Below are 18,251 nucleotides of genomic sequence, written 5' to 3'. Positions count from 1 at the left end.
TTTGCCCCCCCCCCTCTCGCGCTGGCCAGCGATAATCCCTTAACTTTGAAAGTTCCAGAAAGTCCTCAAAATATCTATTTTCTATGGAATTACAATCAAAGATTTAAAATCTTTTTAAAAACAGTATTACACACCTAAAACATATTACGACCTCAAAAACTTATTTTGGTGTAAAATTTCAGATTTTTTGTTGGCTTTTTATTTTTTTATCTTTTTTCTATTTTTACCCCTTCAAAATGCCGTCCTCTTGCGTGTTTCTCTGGCGGCTCTTGTTAAATTCGCAGAATTATCGTTCAATGAATATCTTTCATCTATCACATTCACTCACAAAGATCAATACGTAGAAGCCTCCCCACGATAACAACGAAGAAATGTATTGCGTAGGTTCATGTGCAGTGTGCACCGTATGCACCCTGTGACACTTCTCGTTTCCACTTCACTATCCCAATCAACTTGCATGTACTTTCGTACGTTACGTGTACATTTATTTTATTTACTTATATAACGTTTGATTTTCTGTTCATAGAAAAGGTGAGGCTTAACAAATAAGCGCATTCGTTAATACAAACGGGAAATTGTATTAAAATAAAATACTTGGAGCTTCTAAAAAAAAAAAAAAAAGTTAATATTTATAAGGTGGGGAGGATAGAAAATAACAGGTTTCTGGTAAATTTTGGCATCCGCAAAAAAAAAAAAAAAGAAAAAAAAGGGGGGGAGGGTTATCGCCGAAAAAGAAAACGCCACTTTTTTCGGGCACCTGTCGTCAGAATCGGAGGGAGAAATAAGTATTTTAAACTATGACCGAAGCATGAAATAAATAACAAAAAAAAAAAAAAGATTAAACTAGAAAATGATTACTTCCGGAAAGAACTAATCAATACGTACACCCCAACCTCCCCATGTTAAGAATGGCTTTCGAGGTTGGGGCGGTGTCTTTATTCCGAAAGCCGTTCTTAACATGGGTGGTTGGGCGTATTTATACTACGCTGGGGTACGTATTGATTAGTTTTTTCCGGAATTAATCATTTTCTAGTTTAATTTTTTTTTTTTTTATTTCATGCTTCGGTCATAGTGTCAAATACTGATTTCTCACTCTGATTCTGACGACAGGCGCCCGAAAAAAATGGCGTCTCCATTTTCGGCGATAAGCTGTAGTAGTACCCCCCCCCCAAAAAAAGATGTTTGTGCAGTTTACGAAGACATTAAAAACCGAAGATATTGAAAAATAACTATATTGTACATACCTGTTATGGAATAAAGTTCTCATGAAAAAAAAATCGCTTTTTTTTTTTTTTTTTTAATGAGATCTATCGTATCGCGGCCATCTTCGCTATTTTCGCGGACGATAATGGGGTGCCTTTAAACGAAAAAGGGACTAATAAAGGACAGAGAAACTCTGTAAAATAAATGAAAAAGGAATAGATAAAATATTTTTCTATGTATTTTTTCTGACCATGTTTCAAAATAATCTCGTCAAATTTTGATAAACTTTATACGGTGATGGAGTTATCTCCCGGCTCCCTCCTTTGGGGGGAGAAACTGCCAAGCTCCCCCCTTTCGGGTGAGAAAATGCCAGGCTTCCTCTTTTGGTGGGGGGATGGTGGCGTGGCCTTCGTTACAAAGATGGCCGGCCAGCTGAAAAAATGACGTCATCGCCGAGGTCCCAACAAGCAAGATATGTGGAACTCTTAGACTGTCAATAATGAACAGTAATTTTTACAGACAGCGTTACAAAACTTCAAAATTGGATTGAAATAAAGAACACGATGATTTATACTGAAACTCATCTAATATTAATAATAAAAAATAATAAAAAAAAAAACACACAAGTTGTTTGTTTAAGTATTATAAGCAATTGAATATTTCGTTGTATTATAGATTTTAAAGATTAGAATGCGTTCTTTAATTACTTATAAATTACATTTTAAAAAAGTGAAGGAACACGATTTGATTTGTAGTAAACTTGGAGTTTATTTAATATAATTAAATGAAAATTATGCATGTAAGATTATGAATATTTGAAGCAGAACACAAGCAAAACATTTGATATGACAATAAACAAATATTAAAATTAAACTTTTTTTTTAATCAAAATGAATTTTTTTTAAATCAAAATGAATGTTTTTTAATCGAAATGAACAATATTTTTTTAAAATCAAAATGAATATTTTTTTAATCAAAATGAATATTTTTTAATGGGTTTGTATTACAGTACACAGATTCGAAAAAGTTATCAAAAAACAAATATATAACAAATAAATGTTATCAAAGGCAAGATAAGTTACTTTTCTACCAAACTGGATATAATTTTCGTATTTTAATTCAATGTAACATGTTTATTCATCTCGAAAACCATACAGTGTTTACCGATGTATTGGAAAATTCAAGATGGCGTCTGACTCCCTCTTTAACACGGTAAGTTTGGGAAAAGGTGTTATAAATAAAAAACTGGATAAAATACTGTTAAAAACTCGCTCAATATATGTTACTGTGACATAGCTTGACATATATTCGGCGGGTTTTTAATAGTATTTTTTTCTAGTTTTTTATTTATAACACCTTTTCCCATACTTACCGTGTTAAAGAGGGAATGAGGCGCCATCTTCAATTTTCCAATACATCGGTAAACACTGTATGTTTTTCGAGCTGAATAAACATGTTACATTGAATAAAAACACGAAAAATATATCCAGTATGGTAGAAAAGTAACTTATCTTGCCTTTGATAACATTTTTTTGTTATTTATTTGTTTTTTGACAACTTTTTCGAATCTATGTGTACAGTAATACAACCCCACCCCCCTTTCTCTTAAAGGCAAACTTTCTGTACATTTTAATGTTAGAATTTGACAGAAACGATGTGAGCGTAGTACCTTCGCCGAGGACAGCCACACTTTCTCCAATTCAAAAAAGGACGCAAAAAAAGGACTCTCCAAGAAACCCTACTCAACCACTCAGCCTTCTCTCCACTTTCCTCTTCGGGCCTTGATAAGTGATGACTCCCTTGTAAAAATAGAAAAAAAGTGAAGCATGCATGGTCCCCCGTGAGTGCATACTTAACGAGGCATAAATAATAATCAAAACAGGATATAATTTCCCCCAAACACGTAAGTGATTGGTTGATTTCCTGAAACTGCCACACGAGTGTGTGAATACCCAAGAAAGTAAAAATTAATATCATGGAATCTCAAGTGTCACTAAGCTTTTAAAACTGAAAAATATTATTTGGAATTACATTTTATTCCCCTCGATTTCAAAATATTTTCTTCAAAAAATCCAATTTCACATTTAAGTTGACGTCGATGGCTACACTGCACTGAGAGTTTTAAAAATAAAGTTTTTTTTTTAAACTTATTTATTTATTTATTTTATTACATTTTCACACCAAACAAGGCATATTGCCACTTTGTTGTAGGGGGCTACTATCAGGGACATAGGCATCAGGGGTACTGTGTAGGGAGTTGGGCAGCAAGATGTCGGTTCATGTTGCACTTTAACTTCTGCATGTCAGTACAGTTGGGGAAGCAGGGACCCGGCAGGGAATTCCAAAGTCTACCTGTCCTGGGGAAGAAACTACTGGAGTAGAAGGCTCTCTTACATCTAGGGATTTCTACTGTGAAGGGGTAGGATTTAGCTGCTTGTCAGGTTTGTCGTGGGTATTTACGTCAAGGGGGCACAGGTGCTTGCAGTTCGTCAGAGCATTCACTGTTAAAGTACTGTTAGAAAAGGCAGAGTGATGCAACATTTCGTCGATAGGATAGGGGCTAAAGTTTAGATGACAGTTCAGGACCTATCAGATTGGCGACTCTCTTTTAAACTTTGTCTAGGAGCAAGAGATTAGTGGCAGATGCACCAGCCCAAATATGACAACAATACTCCATACATGGGCGAATGGTGGCCTTATAGAGGTATAGGATACTTTCGGGCCTTAGTATCTTTCTAGCACGGTAGAGAGAACCTACCTTCTTCGCAGCGGTCCTGGCGATACTCTCAATGTACTTGTTCCAACTCATGTTTCCTGAGAGCGTTAGGCCGGGGAGTTTATAGGATGTACTTTCAGATAAAGAGTCATTGGCCATTGCTATTGGTGGTAGAGAAGGTTTCTTGTAGTTATTGAAGGAAACGAGTTTAGTCTTGGCAGCATTGAATGTGACCATCCATTTATGTCCCCATTCCACTACAGATCAGAGGTCATCCTCTAGTGCTTCTGCCATTTCTTTAGATATGTGTTCATTTGTTTTTTTGTCGTGTCTGTTATAGAGTGTAGTGTCGTCAGCATATATACTCATCTCACAGGCTATTTTGTCAGGGAGGTAATTTATGAATATTAGGAATAACAGAGGTCCTAGGATAGACCCCTGAGGCACTCCCGCATTTATATCGTATTGTTTAGATGTACGACCGTCGAGGACAACCTCGATTTTTCTCTTATCTAAGAAGGATTTAATTATGTCATGCATTCTTCCAGTGATACCATATGATCTGATTTTCCTGAGAAGACCTTCATGCCATACCCTGTCAAAAGCCTTAGATATATCTAGAGCTACCGCTCTACCCTCCCCCGCTTTTTCCATTAAAATTACAAAAAAGAATCAGTTAGAATTGAATAAACAAGGAACTCATATATGGTCTCCTGTGAGTGCACAGTGAACGAGGCATAAAAAAATCCCCTCCCCCATTTACTCCCAAAAGTCCCCAGGGGACGTCAGATCCTGGTAAAATGAACAAACGGTGCAGTTTTAGGCCTTAACATATGTAAATTTGAATTCTGCACCATGCAAAAAAAAAAATGACTAAGTCCATCATTTGCCCTCCCCCCATTTAGTCCCAAAAGTCCCCAAGGCCTTAACATATTTAAATTTGAGTTCAGCACCATACAAAACTGCTAAATAGACATACACAGAAAATTTTGGACAAATATGTTAAAATATTCCCAAAAATGGAGTGTTTTTATTAGCCCTAAATGAGCCCCTGGGGCACACTCAAGAGTTATCGCAAAGTATAGACAAACAAAATTATATAGAAATCAGTTAGTTACAACTTTTCAGAAAGTTTTATAAAAATCCAAGGCATCAATTTTTTTTTAATAAGCACAAAAGTGTCAATTTTAGTCATTTTAACCCAAAAGTCACCTCTAGGGGGACAACCGGAGTTTTCCTGGAAAATCCATTCTGTTACGTTTTTACTCATATCATGTTTAATGTTTGTGCAAAATTTCAAAAAATTCCAAGGCGTAGTTATTGAGAAAAGTGCGAACGGACAAACGGACAAGGGTGAATTACTGACCAAAAAAAGAAAAAAGAAATGATTAAAATAAACGATTTTTAGTGCTTGTCCAAAATACAACCTAATTAAAAACAGAAAAAAAAAGCACAGAAAAGGATGAATTTACAGGTCCATCCTCCTTTTGTCTGGTGACCAAAAAGTTTTTTTAAATAACATTTATCAAGTCATTACTTTACTTAAACAGTATTTTTTCTCATCAGAAAGCAATGCTTTATCAACACACGAAATTCAGATTTTTTCATTGTTTTATTAATTTGCAACAGTAAACTTAAATAGGTAATTTGTTAACTGATAATCCAACTGAACGCATATTTGACATGTCACTGGAAGGTTAATCTATCTTCTATACATATAAAAGGCAAAAGCGGCGTACCCATTTTTGTATGCCCAGCAAAGGCTTTTTTCACCGGGGTTCTCCGGGGGGGGGGGTTACTATGTTTTAGAACTTTTTATATACCCCCTAAATCATAATATCTACGATTTGTGAAGGGACGTCATGTCTAGATTTATTTAGATCGACTTTTATAAAATTTGCACTATTCTGTTGTGTCGCGTGTTTGTTGGCGTTTTTATTTTTTGTATAAATAAAGTAAAACCAATCGAAGTGAAGGCATTTCCTTGGCTTTTCCTGCCAGGGACGTCCAGAAAGCAAGCAGCTTTGATCAATGCGGTAAAAACCCGTCATATCAGACAATTGCTATTCATTTAGACGCTCCCCTTTTTATGGGGAGCTGGTTTTTCCCAACATCTTGGGGAAACAAAACAAAACCAAAAACAATACTCACAGCCAAAGTTAAGTGTGGGATTTTGTTCCCCTATGGAATGATGTTTGATCTCATTAAACTTATTTAAGTTTTTAATTGTTTAATTTTAACCATTCTCACTTCTCTGCCTTCTTAGCGTTGTGGTAAGAGGACGGGCTTTTTTTCTCACCTTCACCTCAAGGCTTCGGGTTCAAGCTTACCTGCTTGCCAAAACTTTTTTTTTTTTTTTAGTTTCCAAATACCCGGGCAATGCCGGGCACCCCTGCTAGTACTTTATAAAGTTCATATAGATTGTTTTTTTTTTTTTGTTTTTTTTAATTAGTAGTGGTGCCATCTATGTTAGATGCAGACTTTACTGAGTGATGTTACAAACTAATTAACTGATCATTATAGATTTTGGAACTAGATTTGGCAGACGTCTTCATCACTTTTTTTTTTTTCTTCTCTCTTTTTTCTTCATTTTACAAATTCATGAAAATTGCCAATCCCAAATTTTGCTGAAAATCTTTTTATGTAATGTTTTCCTTTTTTGGAATAGGATTCCTTCATTTGAGACCGTTTTATCTTATTGCCTGATGAGACTCGGACCATTTGGCGTCTTGTATTTTTATTTATTTTTTAAAAAATTATTTTTTTATTTATTGAAACAAAAAAAATGATGCAGTGTTTTTTACATGAATAGAATCATTTATTCTTTTATTTATTTGTTTTTTTTTTTTTTTTTTTTTGATAAGCAGCCTTTGTAGCCTCGTAGGGGATGTCCTTTTCTCTTCCCTGCAACCTCTTTCTCAGAGAAGAGATGTTGCGAGTTTGTCTCTGCTTTATCATTATTTTCATGGCAAGTACTCGGCTGAGCTCCAATCTATGGCCCCCCTCGAGTAGCCTCTTGGCCTTGATAAGTGGTGATGCCTATGTAAAAAAAAGGGGGGCACCTAGCGGTGTCTGGTCGTAAAATATGCTTAAGTATATTTTAATTCATGCAGATTTCGTATTTATTATTACAGCATCGATTCACTATTGAATATTATATTGTACCTAATATATAGTACTGATTTCAAAAGTAAAAAAAAAAAAAATGATTTGGGTGTCATCAGATAGAATCAAAACCAAAACATTTAGCGCTCCAGCCGTGTTCCTTACAGTTTTAGCTATCAATGGATAGACAAGAAAGATTTAAAATTAAACCACTTCAAGAATGAATTTGCACATGCGCAAAAGTAATAGAAATATGTCGGTGAGTTGAAATGAAGATTTTGTATTTAACTTGCTGGCATATTAATAGTTCTGTATGCGTTATTCATCCATCCAAACAAAGATTTTACTCGTTAATGTAAACCCATCTTTGGCGTATGATTAATATTTTTTGTTAATTTTTTCAGTGTTATGTGACTAGTAGTTTAAGAGTTTATTGGTTAAACATTTACACACACAAACCTACATCTACTGCTTTATTTATATAACTAAGTTGAGACATTCGATATCTAAAAATATGTTCTTTAGAGCAAGACTTGCTTTGCTCCAAAGAACATATTTTTAGATAAGTTGAAGCTTACACATTAAAAGGTAATAGTAAATGATTGGATTCATTTAGAAATTGCATAAGTTTTGGTATTAAATTTTTATTAGAAACTAGCGGCTGCGCCACATCGACACACACAACGTCGAGTCAACAAGTACACTCAACATCGTCATACCATCAACACTAATCCTGTGAACTCGGAGTATGGGAAATTCCCATATGCGCAAAACAAAATCACTGAAAAAACAAAAATATCCTAACTAAGGGTAAGGATAATGAGTAAACGTTGGATAAAATGATGATTAAAATTATTATACAGTATAGTATATGTATTAGTATACAGACAGTGCTAAATTCCGTTGACATGAACAGGTAACTTTTTCGAAAATTAGAAAATTAGAGCAAGACTTGCTTTGCTCCAAAGAATATATTTTTAGATAAGTTGAAGCTTATACATTAAAAGGTAATAGCAAATGATTGGATTCATTTAGAAATTGCCTAAGTTTTGGTATTAAATTTTTATTAGAAACTAGCGGCTGCGCCACGTCAGCACACACAACGCCGAATCAAACACAAAATCGAGTACACTCAAAATCAAGTACACTCAACATCGTCTTACCATCAACGCTTAGCCTGTTAACTCAGAGTATGGGAAATTCCCATATGCGCAAAACAAAATCACTGAAAAAACAAAAATACCCTAAGGGTAAGGATAATGAGTAAACGTTGGATAAAATGATGATTAAAATTATTATACAGTATAGTATATGTATTAGTATACAAACAGTGCTAAACTCCGTTGACATGAACAGGTAATTTTTTCGAAAATTGCACGAAACGTCCCAAAAACCCTTTCTTCGGGCTTTTTGTGTGACTTGGCGTTGTTACGAATCATATATAGATAAGAACAATCTAGGGGACTCACACCTTTCAGAGAAAAAAAGGATTTTTCAATTTGGTGCATCACTGTGAACTAAGAGTATAGGAAATTCCCATATGCACAAAACAAAATCACTGAAAAACAAAAATACCCTAACTAAGGGTAAGGATAACGAGTAAACGTTGGATAAAATGATGGTTAAAATTATTACGAGCTTGCCAGGATTCGAACCTGGAAACTTTGATCCGTAGTCAAACGCGTTATCCATTGCACCAGGTAACTTTTTCGAAAATTGCACGAAACGGCCCAAAAACCCTTACTTTGGGCTTTTTGTGTGACTTGGCGTTGTTCCGAATCATATATAGATAAGAACAATCTAGGAACTCACACCTTCCAGAGAAAAAAAGAATTTTTCAATTCGGTGCATCCGTTCGAAAGTTTTATTTGTGTATATATATATATATATATATATATATATATATATACACACACATAAATAAATAAACATTTAAAGTGTGAACATTTCTTTATTCAAACGTGCGCCACCAAATACAACCCTTATAACCCTTATCCCTGAGTGGCTTCCGGGTCTTGATAAGTGGTGACCACCGTGTAAAAAAAACAAAAAAAAAACAACATATCGCCCAGAATTGACTTATACCTTGCTGTACATCTTTTATCTCAAAGGAAGGCTTGCCTCTCCTCTTTGTATTAATACCAACAAAATGGGAGGGGGGTGTTAGAAAAAAAATAAAATAAGTCTTGCTCTGAAGACATTTTTTAAATCTCAAAAAAAAAAAAAACATTAACAAATAAATAAAAAACAAATGATTTTATTCATTTTTTTCAAATGCATCTTTTTTTCAATATCTAAATGAAATATTTATGCATACATGATGTTTCCAATATATGGCATAATCACACTGTCATACCGGTTCTTGTTAGATCACCAAAGTTAAACATTGTTAAGCCTGGGTGACCATTTCGAAATACCAGGTGCTGTATGTGTTCTTTGCTTATCTCAGCATTGTTTCTAGTTGTCCTGGATTTCTCCTTGTCACTGGAATCGAGTAGTACCGACTCAGAAGAAATGTGGTTGGGAATTGCTCAAAGAGGTATCCATTGTCTCTTGAGATAGAACAGAGGCCATATATGTTGTGAACATCTTTCTTTCTTCAAACACATGCCATATAACACAACATATCGCTCAGTCATTACTGGACATCTATCTCGATGGAAGGCTTGTCTCCTCTCCAGGTATGAATTAATTCCAACAAAATGAGGAAAATGAAGGAAAAAAAAAAAAAGTAGAAAAAAATGAATAACTAAAACAAGTTTTGTTCTGAAGAAGACCTTATTAAATGTCAAAAAAAAAAAAAAAAAGAATAAAAAATCCCAAATCAAACGATTTTATGCATTTTTAAAAATGCATCATTTTTTTTTTGGCTTTTAATTTCTATACGAAATATTTATACATATATAATGCCTCCAATATACGGCATAGTGACTGTCTCTGTTTTATCGTTATTTGCATGGCAAGTGCTCGTTCGAGCTCCAATCTATGGTTCCCCCATTGCCAAACATTCACAAAAAAACGCTCATTTGGCTCAAAACACTATCAATAATTTCCCCCACTCTTTATCTGTGCCTAAACCTAAACGTAGATTCCATGAACAAAGCTTCTTTCTTAGAACTGCACACCTGTGGAATTCTCTTCCGTTTACCTACTTTCCAGCTGACTACAATATGACCGTCTTCAAGTCCAATGTAAACAAGTTCTTGATGAGCCGTTTCTCTTAAGTAATCCAATTTACCAAATCTACACTTCTAATGATTACAATGATATTGTCTTTTGACTACTGTATACACTTTTCCCCTTATCCTCGAGTGGCCTCTGGGCCTTAATAAGTGGTGATTCCCTTGTAAATAAAAGAAAAATAGAATTGTTGGACATCATCTATTTCAGTAGAAGGCTTGCCTTGCCCCACTCCTTTGTACGAGCCCTTTCTAGTCTCGCACAAAAACAGGCGTTCACATCTCAAGCCATTTTTCTTGTCATACACATACGCGCACACAAACATACGCGCACATGTACACACACGTAGATATTCATGTTCACGTACATACACCCACGTTCATGTGCATACACACACACGCTAACGTACACACATGTACGCACACATACGCGCACGGGCAACGTCACTTCCCCTTTGAAAGAAATCCACACATGCGCAAAAGACCACCTGAAACAACTATAAAAGCAAGAGACCTGAGCTGTTTCTTTCCTTTCGATTCGGCTTCCGACCTAAGTGGTCGACGGACCAACCGCTCCCTTTCGGGGCGAGCGCACGTCACGTCCCCTGCTACTATGTGTGGGGCAAGCGTCAACAGACAGTACGTACACCTTACAAACTTTCTCTATCCATGGCTTGGATTGATTTTCTCTCTCTACAACAATAGACTTTCCCTCTCACCAGCTAACAGTGACAGACGCGAGCCAAACTGGATTGACTTTCTCACCCTCTCTCTCTCTACAACAATAGACTTTCCTTCTCACCAGTTAACAGCGAGAGATGCACGCCAAACTAAACATGTGCTGTACCCTTTCATTTAATTTGTTTCTTCACGAAATAAATTCTCGTTCATTGAATTCAATTTAACACGTTGTTCATTTCTTTCTCAAAACAATTCATTTTTCCTATTTTGTACGACTGGGGGATATGTATAATATATCCACCAGTCCACTACAAATTGGTGACCCGAACGTGAGATGAACATGCATTTCCTTCTATACCCTAGACCACAACAAATTGGTGACACTCGAACGTGAGATGAACACGCATTTTCTTCTATACCACAAGTCCCGCAACAAACTGGCGACCGACTGACGTGAAACGAACACACATGGTGACTCTACTTTTTTTTAATGAATTGTTTTGAGCGAGACGCACGTTTTATTTGATAAACAAAAAAAAACAAAGAAAACGAACATTTCAACAACAAAGAAAAACAACCAGTAAACTACTACCAGCAAGAATCTCAACAAGCAACAATGGCATTGAACCCCCCTTTTCCTCTTCGCGCTAATGGACCTCATTTTTCCAGAACTTTTTTCCATTTCAGACAACCGGCACAACACCCCGTTATTTGACTAAACACAAACAATGTTGGGTATACAGATGGTGAGGAAAAAGAGAATTTCTCCAGCAGCGGACGAACTACAATGACGAAACCCCTCGTTAGACTCGGCAGAAAAATAAACACGGAGCGATCGACTTCATACCGAATATAAAGAAAAATTCGAGCTCGACAAACATTTTTCACGGGTTCCTGACATTACCCTGCAAAAAACACGAGGAGCAAAATCACATTCTCTCCCGCACAGCAGATGCAACAGCAAAGAAACAGGATATCCCTATTAAAACATAAGAAGAAGTTGGATTAACAATACGAGTTGAGATGCACCACGCACACGGATAAACTCACAACTGGAAGTTTCGTTGACAGCCGGCAACTGGACACTCACCGTTCAACACAAACGAATGTGCAACTAGCGTTCATACAGACAATGTACACTCTACCGCAGACTCACTTGCGAAGACACCGGCAACTGGACACACCACGTCAGCACGAACAAAAATTTTCTTCCAAATAAACAATTTACTTCACTTTCCAAGCAACTCGTTGCACATGTCAGTACAAATAAAAAAGCAAACAAATGTCAGCCTAAAAAAAGAGTAAACACCTTTTCCACGCATAAGTAAAAACTTTTTTTATGAACACACTCCATTTTTTTTTTTTTTTAAACAACCACACCAACAGCAAAAAAAAAAACAGGACAAAAAGTCAATTGCCCAAAACATTACTTAAAAAAAAATATATATATATATATATATATATATATATATATATACACTGCATATTTTTTTTTCCTGGGAAGGGGAGTATTGTACGAGCCCTTTCTAGTCTCGCACAAAAACACGCGTTCACATCTCAAGCCATTTTTCTTGTCATACACATACGCGCACACAAAAATACGTGCACACGTACACACACGTAGATATATTCACGTTCACGTACGTACACCCACATTCATGTGCATACACACACACGCACGCACACATGGGCAACATCACTTCCCCTTTGAAAGAAATCCACACATGCGCAAAAGACCACCGGAAACAACTATAAAAGCAAGAGACATGAGCTGTTTCTTTCCTTTCGATTCGACTTCCGACCTAAGTGGTCGACAGACCAACCGCTCCCTTTCGGAGCGCGCGCGCCCGCACGTGTCACATCCCCTGCTACTATGTGTGGGGCAAGAGTCAACAGACAGTACATACACCTTACACACTTTCTCTATCCATGGCCTGGATTGATTTTCTCTCTCTACAACAATAGACTTTCCTTCTCACCAGTTAACAGCGAGAGACGCACACCAAACTAAACATGTGCTGTATCCTTTCATTTAATTTGTTTCTTCATGAAATAAATTCTAGTTCGTTAAATTCAATTTAACACGTTGTTCGTTTCTTTCGTCAGACTCGGCAGAAAAATAAACACGGAGCGGTCGACTTCATACCAAATTGTTTGTTTCTTTCTCAAAACAATTCCTATTTATTTTCAAATTTTGTATAATATATCCACCAGTTCACTACACTTTCGATTGATATAAAATATAAACAAAAACAAAGAAAAAACAAAGTTTTGCCCCCAAAAAGGTATTTTTAAATATCGAGAGTCTCATCTAAAATGGTATTATTTTGATTTTCAATTTGTCTTTTAAATATTCATGCATACATAATGCAGGTGAACATTTCTTTATTTTTTTTTTTTATTTTATTGATGAGTCAAGAAAAAGAGGGTTAGGGTTAGGGTTGCTTGGCAGGTATTTGTTTGGATTAGACTTAAAGACGACCATGTTGTAGTCGGTTGGAAAGCAGCTTCGTTGTATGTTGATCCACAGAAAGGATATCATAGGAAAGAAACTTTGTTCATGGAAGTTCCATTCGGTTTTTGGTACAAAAAAGGAAAGTTAAAACCTATTTGCATAGGTGTATCAAAATAAGTTTGTATAAATAAGAAATTTATATGTAAAAGGAAAAGCAATTTTAGAAAAGAAAGCAATTTTAGAAAAGAAAGCAACTTTAGAAAAGAAAGCAATTTTAGAAAGTCTATTCATACAAAATAAATTTATTGGCAACTTTTTAAGAAAAGATAAAAAGTTTGTAAAGACTGGACACTCATGCGGAATAGGGATTGGGTTATTGCCAGCTAATGTATTTATATTTTTTTTTACAAAGGAGTCACCACTTATCAAGGCCCGGAGGCCACTCGAGGATAAGAGTTAATGAGTGTACAGTAATCAATGGGAAAATATTGTAGTAATCGTTAGTAGTGGAAATTGGGTGAATTGGATTACTTAAGGAGACGGCTCATCAAGAACTTGTTCACATTGGACTTGAAAACGACGATATTGTAATGAGTTGGAAAGCAGGAAAACAGAAGAGAGTTCCACAGGTATGCAGTTCTAAAAAAGAGGCTTTGTTCATGGAATCTATGTTTAGGCACAGTTAAAGAGTGGGAGAAATTATTGATAGTGGTTTCAGTTAGATAAGTGTTTGTCGTCAAAATCAGGCTGGGGGAAGGCATAGATTGGAGCTCAGACGAGCACTTGCCATGAAAATAATGATAAAGCAGAGACAAGCTTGCAACGTCTCTTCTGTGGTCATACTTCGTAATTTCTGGTATAGCGCTAGCAGTATCACCATTTTAAAAATGAGTGAGAAAAAAATTGAACAATTAGACTCACTATCTTTCGAAGCTTATAACTACTTGAAAAATGTAATTTAAACCCTAATTTTTTTTTCAATAAAAGGAGCAAAGACTAAATTTTAAAATAATAAGTTTTAATAGAAAAATATGCAATATTTTGTTTTTTTTAAATCGGTTTTCTTTAAAAAAGATTTAAAGAAATTCAATGAATTTTAACTTACTCCAAATATAATAAATTATATAAATTTCCAAAAAATCACTTACCTATAAAAAATATTAATCAATTGGTACTTCCATTCTTCATTTATAAGAATTTGTCCATGTTTATATTTTATATTCCATGTACTTTTTAAATAAGGAATTTTTTTAAGCAAGTATTCAAAAAGATCGCGATTTAAAATTCTAATATCAGATGGTCACAGAGCGTGTTTGTCTCCCTTTCTTCCAGTTGACAATTACGGAGACCGAAAAGTGCCATAATTAATTATTTCAAAAACGTACTTATTTTTGGTTGTATTCCCTTTGATTTTCTGACATGTGCCTTATCTCTCCTTTGTATTTCTGACATGTGTTTGCTGTCAACAATAAAGTTAGTCATATGAGTCACTGTACTTGAAAAATTATCACATTTCACTCATAAGTAAATTTACTTTTATAACTCCCCCCCCCCCGACAAATTTTCCATTTTTTTTTTATTCTCTTGAAAAAATACATGATTTTTTGATTTAAAATATTTTATTTCTTCTTTATGCAATTAATTTTTTTTTTAATATCTAAAAAAAAACCCAAAAACATTGAATGAAATAGAAAAAATTCATGTAAGTATCTAATATTTACTGGACAATATTTTCAAATTATGAGGTTCCACTTAAAAAAAAAAAATCAACATGTTTTTAAAAAAAACAAAGGTTTTAAAGACTTTACTGGTAAATTTGCACAAAACTATTCTTTTTTTGTTCTTGTTTTAAATTAGATTATTTTATTTATTGATCTTTTATCTTCAATTTGTGATATATAAATCTGAGGTGAGAAAAGTAAATATTTTCTTTTTAATAGACATTTCAACATGGGGGGGGGAATTTAAAATAAAAAACGTTTGTCTAGAATATTATACTTGGTTTATTGGAATGAGCATAAAATTTCGCATTAACCCTGCAAATATCGTAAAAATTGAACCAATAGAAAAATTTTTATAGATTTTTAAATTGAAAAGAATTGAAAACATTTAACTCATAAAATTCAATTCAGTTCATTACGTAGAAAAAAAATGGCTGCATGAGCGTGCGCATGCACTTTGTAAACACTTTTTTTTATTTTTATTATTTTTTAAAAAACTTTAATAGTTTATTTTGGAAGTACGAGTATATTCCATAAAGAAATTAAACAAACCACTTTAAAAAGAGAAATTATGAGTATTGTATATTTTATTCGCAGTTTTGTGTTAAGGGTGTCAAAAATTCCCCCCAAATTCTGACACACTTAGCATAGCGCTACTGGAAGCAGTGACAAGGCAAATCAGTTCCTTCACTTTTTTTCTCTCACACCTATATCTCCCCTGTGCCTGTACTCTTTTGTTTTTATTACATTTTTCCGATTATTCATTTGTTTTTGTTTTTATTTAATTATCATTGAAAAGTTTTTTGATCTTATTTTAATTAAGAATTATTGAAATTAGTTTTTTGTTTTAAGAATTATTGAAAACACGTTTTGCACTCTTTTTTTTTTTTTTTTTTAAGACTTTTTGAAAACAATTTAAAAAAATATTTCTAAGTAATGAACTATTTATTCAAGACTGATTGTGTTATTTTTATCTTGTGTGGTTAAACACACCTAAAAAAAAATACATTCAATTCTTGTTCTAAAAATAACAAATAAATAAATAAAAACCCAATCACGCGTGCAACCCCCCCCCCCCAAAAAAAAAGATGAATTTCAGAGGCACAAAGATTTAAAAAAAAAATACGCCCACGCAAATTCTTTGAGGAGAGGAACAAAAATTAAAATGTGTTTTATTCGGCGGACGTAGTTGAAAGCATACCACGTGACAAAACAGTGCACTTCTCAGCCAATCAACGTTCAGAGAAAGATTTAATTTTCAAAACCTTTTTTCTCACATCGCTTGGGAGCCGATCGACAAATACTTAAACAAATTCACTCACTCACTCACTCTCATTCGCCGCTCACTTCTCCATTCACGTCAACGACTCTGTCGCTACGTATTTTTTCGCCAGCATGACACAACATGATTATCCACATGCACGCACACACAGAGAGAAGTGCTCATCAACATGCACGCACACACACACTGTGAATAGTGCAGATATTCAGCCACATGAGAAGGACATTTTACCTTCCTCTTTATTTCTTCTCGCACACACAAAAATTACGCCTGTTTTTCTCACTGAGAAAACAAAGGACACTCTCTGCCTTTTCTTGTCAAAGCATCGAACAGTCTCAATAACTTTCACATTTGCAAGAACTGTCTATCCAGACACACCTTTTGGACACGTAAAAAATGATTCGTTTGTTATTTGTCATTTTTGTATAAATAAGCGCCGTTTATTTCACATGTTTTGTTTTATATGATTTCATTTTATTTGTAGTGGAAAAAGGGATCTTATGAGACCTGAGTGCCACTACAATCTGTATAAGTTTGTTCATTTTTTTTATTGTATACTTTTCGATTATGTCCTTTTCTTATATTTTATTTCAATAAATCGCTTCACAATAGAAATACTGAAGAACAATAAAAGTGAAGGAACTGATTTGCTTTGTCACCGCTTTCGGTAGCACTATGCCGGAAGTTAGGAAGTATGTTAACTGACTATAACCAGGGATTGCGTTATCAATGGCATACTCTAGGCAGATTATGTAAATCGCCGGAAAGTGTCAAACCACTTAGTTACTCACAGCAGTCAATAATTAGCAAACAGTATCTTTTGTTTATTAAACTGATAGGTGATAGTACAGAATAATTAAAGCCCCACTTCCCATTTTAAGAATGGCTTTCTAAATAAAATAAATGCCGATGCTCACAATGTTTAAACATTTTGATCCTTCCCTTTACTGAAAAATTCACCAAAAATCAGGAAATTAATCAATTTTGATGAAATATCAGTATTTATCAAATACTGATCACGAAATATAATGAACCCATTATTTTTATTTTCTTCGTGGAAATATATTATTTTGTTTAAACAAAAATCTTCTTTGCAAAAGTTATGGTTTTTAGTAGTAAAAAAAAAAAAAATGAATGAATTTATTTTTGCTTTTTTATGAAAATAAAGTATCGTAAATTGTAATAATAAAAAAAATAATTTTTTCAGGAACATTAGGGTAAAAAGACCCTAAAATCTATATTAACGAAATCGATATAACTCAAAGAAAAATTAATTTCTCGAACTAACGATATTATCATTGAATTAAGCATTGTTTATTTAATATTTTCACACAAAATAAATTATAATTGCACAAAATAATATTCCTTTTTTTTTTAATTACATTTTTAGTGGGATTTTTATGTGTAAGATTCTACTATTTTCCTTGCATCAATGAACGTTTAATCTTCAGCGTAACATAATTTATATATAACCTTGAAAAAAAATGTTTATTTTAAAAGCAGGAACACACAAAATTAATTAAATTAAAAAATTGTAAAAAATTATACAAACGTTCATGATAGGTACGTACGGCTTTTGCACTCCCTCCCTCCCTTCAATTCTCGACATCATTTTCAGATAGCCTTTTGACTTTGATATTTTGGGCTTCCGTAGAACCCATGCACAACGACTTTTCATTTGTTTTGATTGTGCAAAGCCAGGATTTTTCGCTTTTGGGGACTAATTACGCTATTTTTCGAACAAACAAGTTTTTTTTTTATTTATTTAATTATTTTTTTTTTATAATTTAATTCAATATCTTAGGACTTTACTAATTATCTTTGAAAAAGACCCAGAAAACTAATATTTACCTTTCAAATGATTTTTACAGTGGATTTATTTAACTTCAAAATTTAGTTGAACTTGTCA

At 34.1% G+C, this 18,251-nt stretch overlaps 2 protein-coding genes across 4 annotated transcripts in view; one reads left to right on the top strand and one right to left on the bottom strand.

The window, feature by feature from the left end:
• LOC145285904 (pentatricopeptide repeat-containing protein 1, mitochondrial-like) overlaps nt 1–2,399 on the bottom strand; it is a 90,987-nt gene extending 88,588 nt beyond the window's left edge. For both annotated transcript variants that reach the window (XM_080134380.1, XM_080134379.1), the window contains exon 1: nt 1,245–2,399. The gene's annotated coding sequence lies outside the window, so the exon portion shown is untranslated. The remainder of the gene's footprint in view (nt 1–1,244) is intronic.
• LOC145285907 (bis(5'-nucleosyl)-tetraphosphatase [asymmetrical]-like) overlaps nt 1–18,251 on the top strand; it is a 59,118-nt gene that overhangs the window by 26,594 nt on the left and 14,273 nt on the right. The window lies entirely within an intron of this gene.

This window comes from Euprymna scolopes, chromosome 10 (genome assembly GCF_053919585.1).
Source record: "Euprymna scolopes isolate OS-2025 chromosome 10, ASM5391958v1, whole genome shotgun sequence".
Lineage (NCBI taxonomy): Eukaryota > Metazoa > Mollusca > Cephalopoda > Sepiida > Sepiolidae > Euprymna > Euprymna scolopes.
The sequence above is the reverse complement of the archived record's forward strand: the minus strand, read 5'-3'. Positions and strand labels throughout refer to the sequence as shown.